Source organism: Perca fluviatilis, chromosome 5, assembly GCF_010015445.1.
Source record: "Perca fluviatilis chromosome 5, GENO_Pfluv_1.0, whole genome shotgun sequence".
In the NCBI taxonomy this organism is placed as follows: Eukaryota; Metazoa; Chordata; class Actinopteri; order Perciformes; family Percidae; genus Perca; species Perca fluviatilis.
In genome coordinates, this window is record NC_053116.1 from 29996353 (window position 1) to 30011361 (window position 15009).

The 15009-nt window shown below is 39.9% G+C and overlaps 1 protein-coding gene across 6 annotated transcripts in view; it reads right to left on the bottom strand.

Annotated features, from left to right (window-relative positions):
- Positions 1-11889: 11889 nt before the first annotated feature.
- The window catches only part of tafa5l (TAFA chemokine like family member 5, like), a 57700-nt gene continuing 54580 nt past the window's right edge, over positions 11890-15009 (bottom strand). For all 6 annotated transcript variants that reach the window (XR_005639345.1, XR_005639344.1, XR_005639347.1 and 3 more), the window contains one exon: positions 11890-13722. The gene's annotated coding sequence lies outside the window, so the exon portion shown is untranslated. The remainder of the gene's footprint in view (positions 13723-15009) is intronic.

Below are 15009 nucleotides of genomic sequence, written 5' to 3' on the forward strand. Positions count from 1 at the left end.
ACTGGCAAGGGCCCACTCTCCGCCCAACACATTGTTGCAGGTCCCACTCTCTCTACAGGCCCTTGACTACACTACACTGTCTATATTTATGCCCCTGTCCTAATACCCTATTGCTGTTATGCTAGTCATTATTCTTTAATATTCCTCTATCTTGTTGGGATGAGGGACTAAATAAAAGACACAGCAACTGATACAGTTTCAGAGCAAAATGCATCAAAAACACGACTGGTCCTGTAGATTATAGACCACAGACCATACTGTATGGAGGAACAGTGAGGAATAACAAGCCCTTTGTGTTGCATGAGAGACATGATTCTTGTGGATGAGGGGGGATGATACTTTCCAATGAGCCATCTGGACATGGGCCCCTAGGGGACACAGAGCAAAACATGCTTGCTATGTCTGCCTCGCTCCCTAGATCTATCTATCTATCTATCTATCTATCTATCTATCTATCTATCTATCTATCTATCTATCTATCTATCTATCTATCTATCTATTTATCTGACTTTGTTTTTCTCTTACTTTTACACTAAGTCAACATGGCAGACTGGAAACTGTTGCCTATTAACACATTCAGCAGCATTTTTTGAGTCGTGTTTCTGTCAACATGGGAATGCAAGTCCAATATTCACTCTCTGTTAGTTCTGTTTTTGGTCTCTGTCAACCCCTGAGGGAAATATCTATTTACTGTAGCTTCTAAATGCTCCACTATGTTTACCAGCTAGTTGCTAACTGATACCTAAAATTGACTTTCAACTGGAAAAATCTCCGGTGTAATCTACGATCACAGTGTTGTGTCCAGATAAAATGGGCTGATGAGCATTTTAATAAAAGTTGTACATGGGTTGCATTCTGCAGGATCTGATTATGAGGCAAAACTCTCATTCATACAGTCAGGGTGGAATTTACAATGTGGTGGCATATAGTTCTTGTTATTCTGTTATCATACATCAGACAGGCTGATCAGTTATGTGATTCACAGGACATAAATGTGACCGTAGTTTTGGACTCAGTGCCCTATCCATGACTTTACAAAACATTTCTCCATCACACTCTCTTTGTCTCCCCCTCTCACCCTTTCTCAGTCACCCTTTGGTGTGTCTGTCTCTCTCTGTGTCGTTCAGTTGCAGGGAGTGGAGGCCCTCAGGGTATTGATTGGGCTCAGCTTAATGCTGTCAGACTGATGGGAGACATGTGATTCACAGACGAGATCACACACTCAGCCTCCAACCAACCAACCACGCACGCACACACACTCACACAAACACGCACGCATGCACAAACGCACAAACGCACACACACACACACACACACACACACACACACACACACACACACACACACACACACACACACACACACACACACACACACACACACACACACACACACACACACACACTTACATTATGTGGGCAGCAAGCATATACACATAAATGAACACATATTGGGTCATGCACTAATGTACAAAAGCAAATGCATGTACACACAATTAAACGGGTACCACACACATGCACGAGTGGGCACACTCCCACAAAAACACACAGCCTTGGGAGTCCCTCATGACACCCTCAATCTGTCACAGCTAAAACCCAGAGGACCTTGTCTTTGAGTCAGGAGGGCTGAGGCAGTACACTGAGCTCAGCAGAGTTTGAACTAATCCAGACTGGCAATAACAGACTGCCTGCAATGACAGACATTTTTTTCCACTTTTACATATTTCACAGTTGAGGATATCTCATTTCTTTGGTTGGAGGCATGGAAAAGGGAGTTTGTCCTGATGGGCAAATATGGATTGTGCTTAATCACCCGTCATGGGACTGAGGCACAAGTCTGAATGGATAGACAGCTTCAGGTTGTTCAGTTATATTTACTGACAATAATTACATGAACAATGACGATTTTTATTATTACTGTAGCTGCATTATATCTGGTTCACAGAAAACATTTTTTTTTATCACAGCAGGTCAACACTGTGAACTATACTGTATAGTTATTATGTAAATGGTAAAAAAAGGGTAAATTATGGGCTTTATTGACTGATATAAGGTTCACAAGGTTAAAGAACAGCAGGATGAAGGCCAATCAAAGTATATTCAGAAAAGCATGTCTGTCTTTTAAAAAGCCTCAAGATATATGTTTCAATATATGACCAAGATGAGAATGATAGGTATATACAGTGTAGTGTATTTGGTAACGATGCTGTAATGCTATGTGGAGAGGAATCCGCCGACACTGTTTCTTGATTATTCAATTTCAATTCAATTTTATTTATAGTATCAAATCATAACAGAGTTATCTCAAGACACTTTACAGATAGAGTAGGTCTAGACCACACTCTATAATTTACAAAGCCCCAACAATTCCAGTAATTCCCTCAAGAGCAAACATTAGCAGTGGCTATTGCGACAGTGGCAAGGAAAAACTCCCTTTTAGGAAGAAACCTCGGCAGACCCAGACTCTTGGTAGGCGGTGTCTGACGGGGCCGGTTGGGGGTGTGATGGCGATAATAGTCACATTAAAGATAATGGAACAGTCACTTTGAAGGTAGTCGTTGTAGTTCATGTCACAGCAGGACGTTGCGGGATGAAACGTGGCACTGCAGAGCATGGGTGGATGCGGCGGACGCAGCAGAACGCGGCCGGGCGTTGCAGGGAATCGCAGAGCGTAGCCCTGCGAAGAAGAAACATAAGGACTCCGGGGAGTAAACTCCCCAGAGCTAGGTTAGTAACAAGCAGTTCTGGGACAGGATGCATACAAAAGGAAACAAATGAAAACATTGATGAGAGGCTGTACTGGCCTGCCTCCCTCTACTCTCACTATATTATTGATTATATGATCAATAAATCTGATGACTACGAAGAGAAGCAGGTGGGCTGGGTTAGGCGGACGCTGCAACTCCTCACTCCCTAACTATAAGCTTTATCAAAGAGGAGAGTTTTCAGTTTACTCTTAAATGAGGTGATGGTGTCTGCCCCCCTAACCCAGACTGGGAGCTGGTTCCACAGGAAAGGAGCCTGGTAGCTGAAGGTTCTTGCTCCCAGTCTACTTTTAGAGACTCTAGGAACCACAAGTAACTCTGCATTCTGGGAGCGCAGTGCTCTAGTGGGACAATAAGGTACTAAGAGCTGTTCTAGATAGGATGGTGCTTGACCATTTAGGGCTTTGTAGGTCAGGAGAAGGACTTTAAAGTCAATCCTGAATTTTACAGGAAGCCAATGCAGAGTAGCTAAAACAGGAGAAATATGATCTCTTTTCTTAGTTCTCGTCAGAACACGTGCTGCAGCATTCTGGATCAACTGGAGAGTCTTAAGGGACTTATTTGAGCAACCTGACAGTAGGGAATTACAATAGTCCAGCCTGGAAGTAACGAATGCATGGACTAGTTTTTCAGCATCGTTTTGAGACAGGATATTCCTAATTTTGGCAATGTTACGAAGATGAAAAAAGGCTGTTCTCGATGTTTGTTTTAGATGGACGTTAAAGGATATATACTGATCAAAAATAACTCCTAGATTTCTGACAGTAGTGCTGGAGGCCAGGACAACACCATCCAGAGTAGCTATATTGTTAGATAATGAAGTTTGGAGGTGTTTAGGGCCCAGCACAATAACTTCAGTTTTGTTACAGTTTAACATCAGAAAATTATAGGTCATCCAGGATTTTATATCTTTAATACATGCTTGAAGTTTAGCTAACTGACTGGTTTCGTCTGGTTTGATTGATAAGTATAATTGGGTGTCGTCCGCATAGCAGTGATAGTTAATTGAGTGTTTCCTAATGATATTACCAAGAGGAAGCATATATAAGGAGAATAAAATTGGTCCAAGCACTGAGCCTTGTGGAACGCCATGTTTAACTTTCGCGTACTTAGAGGATTTATCATTAACATTAACAAATTGAGATCGATCAGAGAAATAAGACTTAAACCAGCTTAGTGCAATTCCTTTAATTCCGACTAAGTGTTCTAATCTCTGTAACAGGATTGTATGATCAATAGTGTCAAAAGCAGCACTAAGATCTAATAAAACAAGTATGGAGACAAGTCCTTTGTCTGCAGCAGTTAGAACGTCGTTAGTAATTTTCACCAGTGCCGTCTCTGTGCTATGATTCTTTCTAAATCCTGATTGAAAGTCTTCAAATAAACTGTTGCTATGGAGAAAATCACATAACTGATTAGCAACTACTTTCTCAAGGATCTTGGAGAGAAAGGGAAGGTTAGATATAGGTCTATAGTTTGCTAAGACCTCAGGATCGAGGGTGGGTTTTTTCAGAAGAGGTTTTATCACAGCTACTTTAAATGACTGCGGTACATAACCTGTTAATAGAGACATATTGATCATATCTAGTAGAGAGGTGTTAACCACGGGTAATGCTTCTTTGAGTAGCCTCGTTGGGATGGGGTCTAAGAGACAGGTAGATGGCTTAGCTGAAGATACCTTTACCATTAGTTGTTGAAGGTCTATAGGATAAAAGCAGTCTAAGTATATGTCAGGTCTAGTTGTTCTTTCTAGCAGTCCTGCGTTGAAAGGTGAACCATTAGAAGTTGAGGGCAAAAGGTGATGAATTTTATCTCTAATTGTTATAATTTTATCATTAAAGAAGCTCATGAAGTCATCACTACTCAGAGCTAGAGGAATAGATGGCTCAGTAGAGCTGTGACTATCTGTCAGCCTGGCTACAGTGCTGAAAAGAAACCTTGGGTTGTTCTTGTTTTCTTCTATTAATGATGAGTAATAGTCTGATCTGGCATGTCTGAGGGCCGTCCTATAGGTTTTCAGACTGTCTTGCCAGTCCAAACGAGACTCTTCCATTTTGGTGGAGCGCCATTTACTTTCAAGTTTTCGCGAGTTTTGCTTTAATTTACGAGTTTGGGAGTTATACCAAGGTGCTAGTTTCCTTTGCTTCATCTTCTTCTTTTTGAGTGGAGCAACAGAGTCTAAAGTAGTCCGTAGGCAGGCCGTAACACCATCTACACAATTGTCGATTTGAGAGGGACTAAAGTTTACATAAAGGTCCTCTGTTGTATTAAAACAAGGTAATGACTTTAGTGCTGTTGGAATGTCTTCCTTAAATTTAGCTATAGCACTGTCAGATAGGCATCTAGTATAGAAGCTTTTATCTAATTTCTTATAATCGGGTATTAAGAATTCGAAAGTAATTAAGAAGTGGTCTGATAATAAAGGATTTTGCGGGAATACTAATACATCTTCAATTTTGATACCATATGCCAGCACGAGGTCGAGGTCGAGCTCGATTATAAAGGTTTATTTACATCGAAGAATTCAGCATCAATTTACAAGCTCTGAAGAGCCCGGAGAGCGACCAGTTTCCCAATTCTCCAATAGTCACTCTGAGGTTCTTTGTTAACACATGGTATATCTATTCTTCATAACTTAGGGTGGGATCAATAATTAACCAATGGCTAAAAGCCAACTGGCCTTCTTTTCAACATCTTGAGGGGCCCCATTGATAACACTTTCCAGATGTTTCCAGAGAGGTGTCCTCTGAAAGTAGAGTAAAGTTCATCTGGATCATCATGCATATAGATAGTTCAGATGTAACTTAAATACAAGTTATATAGAATCTCCCTATGCTGTCTGCGAAGACATAAATCTTAAAAAGTAAATAGTGGATTTTTTGAGGACTATTTTCAGCCACAAGTTACACAATACATATGGTGCTCCAGTGAGTGTATGCTGATATGAGTCAAAATAATGGTAAAGAAGGAACATATCATCTAGCACAACAGTGTGGCTCATTGATGTGATGTGTTGTCGATTAATGGAGCTCTATGGCACAGAGAAATAAACTATATCGCGCTTTGGCAACACAAATAACACTTGTTACTGTAATATGATTATTACATTGTTGGCTTTAGTCTTTTCATGGGACTTGTTGACAAAATGAAAAATATAGAATATGGCCAGCCTTATCCTCTAAGGTTGTTTTACTCTTTGCTTCTTCAATGAATAACAAAATTACACAATCAACGTGCTGCAGCTCCAGTGCTGTTTATTTCCTCATAATACTGTAATACCTTGTGTGTTTCATTTCATGAAGAGTAGTCTATTCTGTGTTTCTGCGGACATTTAATGAGGCTTTGCACTTGACTTTGAGCCTGTTACGTCTCTCTCTGTTGTTGCCCTAATAAAATGTACATTTGTCCTTTTCCTTACACAAGTACTCTGCGTCCTCTGTGACATCTGGATGTTCTCTTCGTGTTGTAACTGTAAGTCCAAAGGCAATAAGCGTTCAAATAAACAGTCCTCAGCAGTAGGCCTGTTAATCGTCTGCATGCAGGGCTGGGAATCAGTGAGACAGATGTAGCAGGAAACAATCACGTTCCTAATCCAGTGGCGTGAGGTATTTACGACAGGCCCTAGTGCGCGAAGAGATGCATGAGATTTTGCACCTAAACTACTGTGTATATCATATTGTCTCCGGCGTGTGTTTCCCGGCGTTTTTGTTTCCCCCGTCCTTTCCCCGTTGTTTTTCTCCTAAACCCAACCTCCGCGATTCCGTTATTGTCGCGCTTCACCCGCGGCCGTTTCCCCCCCGCTTGCTGGAGTCGCTTTATAGAGTCGTTTTTTTCTTTCCTCCCGCGTGTCACAGAACCGTTCACCCACCCACGACCCTTTCCTAAACCCAACCGTCCGACCAAGCGCGTCAAAAGGGTCCGGCAATAGTGGCGACCAAGCATGTTTACATGAGACGCTAAAGGAGACTTTTAACGTCAATAAGAACGAGAAAGGCTCCTGACCGAACGTCCTTATTTTACGAGTTGGGTGTGAGAATGCAAATACAGACTTGGTGTTAGACAACATCAAAATACATATTACCCAGCAATCATCATTGCATATTTGTATATGACAAAAATACCATAGAAAATAAGAAATGATTCATTTAATTCAATAGTTTTTTTAGTTTATTTATAGTTTTCATAGTTTTTGTGGAATAAGCATATGATTTTGTTATAGCTTGCTACTGACTATTTTACAAAACCATGACGAGATGGGTTTGCCTTTTCGAGGGCATCTATAGCAAATGGCACTAATATTTAACATTATTTATTTATTTTTAGCACAGGGCGTATTTTCAAGGTGGCAATCTGAATCACTGGCAAGGGCCCATTCTCCACCCAACACATTGTTGCAGGTCCCACTCTCTCTACAGGCCCTTGACTACACTACACTGTCTATATTTATGCCCCTGTCCTAATACCATATTGCTGTTATGCTAGTCATTATTCTTTAACATAACAATTGTCAATGCTCTGCTTAGCAAAAATCCATATACTGTACATCGTAACTAATCCAGTGGGATGTCTTCTTCCTTTTGTGTTGAAAATCTTAAACGAAATGAAAAACTGCAGAGAAGTTTACATTTTAGTTTAATTAACATTATGCTCACAACCTACCCAGTAAAGCTACAGCCATGCTATTAGCTTTGTGAGGCTGTATTTAAAAACAGCTGGGCTTTGACTTTAATGCTAACATCAACATGCTAACATGCTTATAATGACTATGCTAACATGCTGATTTCTTTACCATGTTCACTATCTTAGTTTACCATTTTAACATGCTAACATAAGCTAATTAGCACTGAGCACAAAGTACAGCTGAGGCTGATAAAAAAGTCATTAGTTTTGCAGGTATTTGGTCATAAATCAAAGTTAAAAAAGGCAACATCATGGTGGCACTAGAAAAAAAGTATCTATCCAGTAGTTGTTGAGATATTTCAATCTGGACCAAAGTGGTGGAGCAATCGACTGAGAGACATTGCCACCCATAGAGCATTGCTAAAAACAACAAATTGGAACGATACTGTGACATATTTTGCATAATTCTGATACAGTATACAGTATAATGCTAGCCATAGTATCACTGAAATATTACTTCTTCTGAGTAATTAGTACTATTATCTAGCATGCACAATCTGACAGTACAACATGGATCTTCAGAAAATATGTGAATGACTCTTTTCCAATACCTTCAATATTTCACCTCACTGTGTCCTATTAGTGTTAGAAAATGATGACTCCATTGGTTAAATTTGGCTCCGGCCCCTCTCTCCTTGACTCACTAAATGAGCCGAGTGAAGGATGTTGTGCTCTTCTGCATAAACGCTCGCAGCAAAATAGAGTTTATTAAGACCCATAAAAAACAACATTAAAATTCACAACCAAGGGAGCGTCACCTGACCCCTGGAGAATGATAAATTAGCTTGTGTTGCTCTAGCAAAACGACCATTTTATACCTTCATCTTCCCCCCTGGAACTGACTCCCCTTCAGTGTGGTAGCACCACAAAGGGCCTGGACTGAGAGGCTTTGGCAGTGAGGAAATTTCAGATACTGCTGATATCATTCTGCCTGCTTCCATTCTCATAGGAAATCCCTAATGACATTTAATTCAGCGGCATGTCGGCTCTTCACATTCATTGGTATCAAGTTGGTATGGAGTTGTGCCACACTGCACATACCTTTACCTAAGCTGGTCTGAATTTGACATTGAAGTAATAATAGAGAGCAAGGGCCAAGAAAATAAAAGTCAGAAATCTCTCCCGAAATCTCTGTGGTCGATAAAAGCTGCTGCTTAGGGCTCAGTCCATTGATACCTTTGATTGTATTCTACTTTTCACTTACCATGGATTAAGTGTTTTCTGCAGCCAGTGCTGCTCTGCTTATCTGGTACAAGTGGTAATTGTTGAGTGCAGCCACCTCCTCATTGTTAGTTTGAGGGATGGTAAAACAGATTTCATGTGACAGCGGCACTTCCATTTCCCACTAGGCAAACATGCAGTTGTCTGGGCAGCATTTGAGAAGAGATGAAAGAAAATGTAAAAACTCATCAGTGACACTCATTTCACTTAATACTAAGTTCTAGTATTCTCCAGCTCAGGTCATGTTCTCCTTACATGTATGACGCTGTTGCCCTGTAAGTGTCTACCTTTAATGACGATTCGCTTGCTAACCAAAGTCCCTTGCGAGTCATCACGGGCAACTCATTAGCACTATGCTAAGCTAATGGATCAGTAAATGGATTTTTATGTGGGCATAAATGCTAATTCGCTACACTGCAGCGCTGTTCGACAACGCTGTGTTTAGCAAGCCAGTCTGAGCCTCTGGGGTGTGTTTGTATCTTATTAGGCTCGGCCAGGGATCTATTGTGGATGTGGAGGACTTAGTGGCAAAACAAAAATACAATGACGAAGGCCTACAGTGCTTAAACGCTTGTTCGTCCTGCACCTGATGGTTTTATTGAAGAGGGATAAGATATCCCACAAGTGCAGACTCACAAATTACTTTTTTTTTAAAACAGAAAATCAGCCTGCAAGACTGGAACTGATTGAGTGTCAGGTGTTATTATGTTGCATGATGGTTGTTGCTATCTGGGATTGACACTGACATCAACTGAAGCTACTTAATAAAACTTGAGAAGGTGTGTAGCTCAGAAATAAAGCTCTCATACAGACGTGGTGACTTTTTGCCCCTCTTCTGCTCACACACTATCATTTACTGTATGTTTATTCATCCACAACTCACATCCACACAATCTTTTATTGTTTAATTATTGGACACATTCCCAATTGCAAATGTTAATTGGTGATCATTATCATATTTTTTCCCATTAGTACTCTGGGCATAATCTGTGTAAGGAGTCCTTCTTTTGAAAAACCAAATTTACATGAAGCCCATTTACAATGTCTGAGCTATATACACTAACACATTATAACTTGTATCATAAGACTTTCTACAAGCCTTTATAACCTATAATGCTTTCTACAAAGGTAATAAGGCATTACAAGACTGATCATAATTAGGTATTAGGTATCACAACTGCTCATGCTAAATCACCTAATTTGCATTAGAGATAATAAGGTCTGACGAACATGATGGTTCTTCCAGCAAAGTGTAGTTATAGCTCGCCATAATAGCTTCATGACAGCTCAGCTTTTTCAGCTCATACCACCTTCGTACCATTTGTTGATCCTGACAGCAGCCACCACTTAAAACTCTGAGACAGCAAGACAGACATTCAAAATGGAAGAGAGCAGCAGCAGGGCCTTGTTGAAAGAACATCTCTAACTGAGTGGGAGCTGAGTGGGAATACTGGCTTGGCAGCAAACACAGAAACCACACGTCTGAGTTTCTAAAGCCAACTGGAGCACATAATATTCTTGATGATGCTGCATGTTGGTGTATAACATTTTCACCTTTGTTACAGCAAATATTTGCCTACCTGTTTGTAGTATGTCCTACAGACATTGTGGCAAGCAGAAGAACACTCTCCGTCGATAATGGTTATAGAAAGCATGGCAACACTTTATTTTTTGGGTCCATTATTTCCTAGTCTCGCCTTGCCAGACCTTCCTCCACAGCGCTGCGGAGGAGGGTCTGGCTAGTCCACACAGCATTCCGGGATGGGAGAAAAACGTGCTGTGGTTTATTGGCATTTCCTTAAACCAATCACAATCGTCTTGGGTGGCGCTAAGCACCAGGCACAGCCACGGTGCCACTGCAAAATAGCCTCAGGAAGGAACTTGTTTTCGTGAAATGTGTGTACGTTCAAAAGTTGTTATAGTCGTGCACAAAAAACTCTGAAAAACAGATTGGACAGATAGTCTAGCTAGCTGTCTTGATTTACCCTGCAGAGATCTGAGGAGCAGTTAACCGTAGTCCTCATAAATCGACCGGAGTTTAAAATTCCAACACAAAGAAAGCGTAAGGTAACGGACATTCGGCAAAAAAGAGTGAAATCCGGTGGAATTTCCAGCGGCAACAGAGCAATCCCGGAAGTGGAACTTCGTTGATATAGACTAATTATTTTCTAATGATTTCTTTAAGGTCTGACATAGCACCGTCATAACCTTTCTAAATGACTTATAGATGGAAGGCTCAGTGGTTACTACACACTGGCTTCTACTTGTTGGAGTAGTAAAATAACATTAACTCCACTTTATTCCATAGATATCCAAGATTGTGGCGATACAAGTTTTCGACTAAAACATATTTTCAGTCAGAATACATATTTACTGTATTCCTGGAAAGCGCGGCCAATGAAGAAGTGATGCATGATGATCATGATGCATCATTCAGAAAAAGAACGCACTCCACACTGTGCGTTGTATTTCCATACCTGCACTTTATGTTATTCTTTAATCTTGCACACCTTATTGTAGATTATCCCTCACATGAAGGTATGGGGCAACTCTTGCAATGTAATATCCTGCTGTTATAATGCATTATGCAGTAGTTTACATTATAATGCATCATACACATGGGCATCATAGAAAGTGTTACCCAGTTTCATTTGAGTCTACCACAAGAAAACTTTGTTCTTTTATAGTTGTTCCAGTTTTTCTTAGATACCCTTGCTGTGTCCCTGTTAGAAAAATAATTGGCTTGTAGTATTGCAGTTTTCAAATAAAGCCTCTTTCAAAACAAGGACAGTGTGACATAAAAGTATAAAATATTAATATATACACATTTGAGGACCACAAAAGGCATTTACAGTCCTTACAATTTGAGGACATTCCCTCAGCTTGGGGCTCTAGATAGTCCCTCCACCACCGTGCATCAAAGTTTGGGAGTCAGCGGCTCAGTGCTAGAAGTTGCAGAAACGCTCACCCACTGTCAGATGTTGACAATTTTAGACCAGTAGAGGTCCAGATATTTGTTGTTTATGTTCCTATAAGATTTTACTAAAATACAGATCTATGTACTCTGCCACTGCCCTGAAGCAGAAGTTCCTGCATTGGCAGTGGCTCAAATCAAAGGGGCAATGTATTTACGGTAAGTGCAAACAAAAAAGTGATAAATAAAGGTAGCATGGAATCAGACACAGACTACTGTTGACCTGGAAAACACTCACACACACACCAAATACACACTCCGCAGCTCGGGGGAGCGGACACTCTCTTTATATACTCAAATGCATACATTAAGATGGAGATGTACAGATTTTTTTAGTACAAAGAAATGAAAAAAACAGGGTGTAGACATATTAACAGGAACACCTGTACAATATTATGCAATCTATTGTAATTGCCCTACAACAAACACTACCTCTGTGAAGGTTATTTTTTTAGACTTAAGGATGTTCATTCATCTTGCAGACCATAGCTTATTAGGTTGTGGTATTTGGATAGTGTTTTATCCTATTCTGTGTTTTTGAAATATCTGGTATTATAGTAACTGGTATTCATGTTATTGTGTCCACCTCTTGTACTTCTTTCAGAAGAATGCCTCTTGTGCTCCTCCTTTTCTTTACTTCCTCTTGGAATGAGACCCACAGAACATAAAATACATTAATTGAATATATATACACAATTTCAAATATATCAAGCATCTGAAATCAGCAAATAGCATGTCCAGCTGACCAAAACATTTCATATCAAAATATAGTCAATTTAGACAAGGATTCTGAATACATTTAATTACGCATGAATTGATTTTAATTACAGAATTTAACTTATGTGACATACTGCAGATCTGTCCCCAGTTTTAATAATATTTCCCCCAATATAAATATATCTATGTACTAAATAAAAGACATGAAAGAAAAGAAAAGGCAAAGCCAGGATTCATCCGTGAAGATTTAAATGAGATCCAACATCTGTAAAACCACAAATGCTTCTCTTGCCAGATGGTAAGCTCTGGTCTGGGTGTGTCCCAAAAATATACAAGAGTATGAATAATGCATTGAATATGACTTATTTCACAGTGTATATCTGGATGTGCACGCTCACTCACACACAGGCACACAAGCATGTATACACATATTCACACATGGACAGATGCAAGCACGCACACACATGCATGCACGCACGCACCTACAAAGTGTAGACCATTAAAATGAGCCAGGGGTCCACATATGCTTAATGCTCCCAGTGATGTGTACAAGATGCGTGAGGTTCATTGACAAAATCTACTCTTCTAGTCTACTGTATGTTGGCACCACATAAAAAAACATAAGTTATAAGCTAAGTCGTCCAAAATGTCCACATTTGACCATCATGACCTTCAGTCATTGAGTAAAGACAGTCAACTCATCTCTGTCGTCTCTTCTGTGGCATTCCAATAGAGTTTCATGCTTTTTCACAATGTTCCGTCCTTTGTGTGTGTGTATGCAGAGATTTTGACCCGGCCAAATGAGATAAAGAATCCAATGGACAATACAGCCTTTCTCAACCTCTGTAAAGTCATGACTCTTTAGCAGCGAGTTGTCATTAAAGAAACTTGTCTGCAATATAACCCTGGACAGCTTCATAGTGGGGATAGTAAACAAGACGAAGGGGCCGACTTCTGAAAAACCTTCTGACAAGTCTAAATCTTCAAGGAGCCGTCCCCTGCAGACCTGGTGTTGGATTACAAGGACAAAAAAAAGGTAATGTACTTCAATGAATATTCCACCGCCCTGTTGATAAATGTTCCCCACAGGGATTTTGTTCTATGATGTGTCCACAAATTTGGCTGCAGTGAAGATTTAATGCCGATGGTGTACCATGCTCTTCACATGAGACTTCTCAGAGTTCTCAGAAGTGTCTGTCGAGAGTCTTTCACTGTGGTGATTAGAAAAGCTTTGGATTATTTTAATTTTTTTTTTTACTGAAGGTCAAACCTGGTGTAAAGTTTGGGAGTCTCGTTGGTATATGGATACAATATTGTGGTGTAGTGACTGGCCTCAGTTCCTTTTGTAGCATGGATGTCAATGAATCTGGAATAGAGAAAAAAGGAAAGGAAAAGATGTAAAATCACAAGACAGGTGTTTCATAAACCTTTTTCAGACATGCACCTTCTTACGTACATATCTAACCTTTAACATTAAAGTCACAATGGTAATCTTACCAGGTCAAATGTAGTTATAATTTCCATAACATTTGACCTAAGACAACTCCGAATTGAATACCACCACATTGACATAAAGCCTACTGCAACACAAACTAAGGTTAAATATGCACAGAGATTACTGTAAATGTATGTTCGGCCTTCATTTGAGAAAGCTAATACATTTATTATATCACTTACGTATCATTTCTTTTACATAAAGAAAATAAAATCCCCTAGAATAAAGGCTTTTTATTTGTTGTACATTTGTGGCCTTCACCTCCTGTGAAATTCTGTAACCAATGACTTAATTTAGCCAATCACTTGATCAAGAAACCCATTTAAATGATAATAGAACTTTGCAATGAATATGTTATATGGATAAATCCATAAATGTTAATACATAAATGATTCACAGTGACAATGGACAAATGTGACACCCTGGACTGCCCATATAAATCATTCAGACACTTAAATATGAGTTGGCAAATCCACACAGAATTGCACAAATTCCCAGGGCTAGCAAATAAATATTTATGACGCCCTCAATTCCCCCTTTCTCCCTGTCCTTGGTAATTGTGCGTGATTCATTTTGTTTTCTCGGTGGAAGAGGGAAAATCAATCTTAGAATATTGGCCAGGGGACATAAAGCATGCAGATTCCAAATGCTTGTGGTTTTGCAGACTGTAAAAGCTTCACAGATACTCAGTCAATGTTCTTGGGAGGGGAATTTAGTTTAATCTTTAGACTTCCTTGTTTTTCAGGGAAAAGAAATGTTTGTGGAAGTAAAGTTAACCTGCCAGCAGAGTTAGGCTAGCCTGCTCCTTAGTTGGGTTTACCTGCCCAACTTTCAATATTAACTTTGGCAGCCAGCTACATTTAAGGAATCTGGTACCATGGCATTTAGAAAGGGATATTCTTTGTCAAGAACATCCTCCCATTCATATCAGTTTTCTACCTTTGTCCTAAAAGAAAGCCTGGACACTTAGCCTCTCCCTTTGATGTAACCACAGTAAGGCTTTTTAGTTTCCATCCTTAAGCATTTCGAAACTTCCAAAACCCCTTTTGATTTCCCTTTTTTTGCATCATCAAAGTGACTGCATCCTGAGAAATGGGGGATCTCATTGTGTCTTCTCCAGGTCCTGGATCATGTTTATTTAAGCTCAGTGGTGAGAGC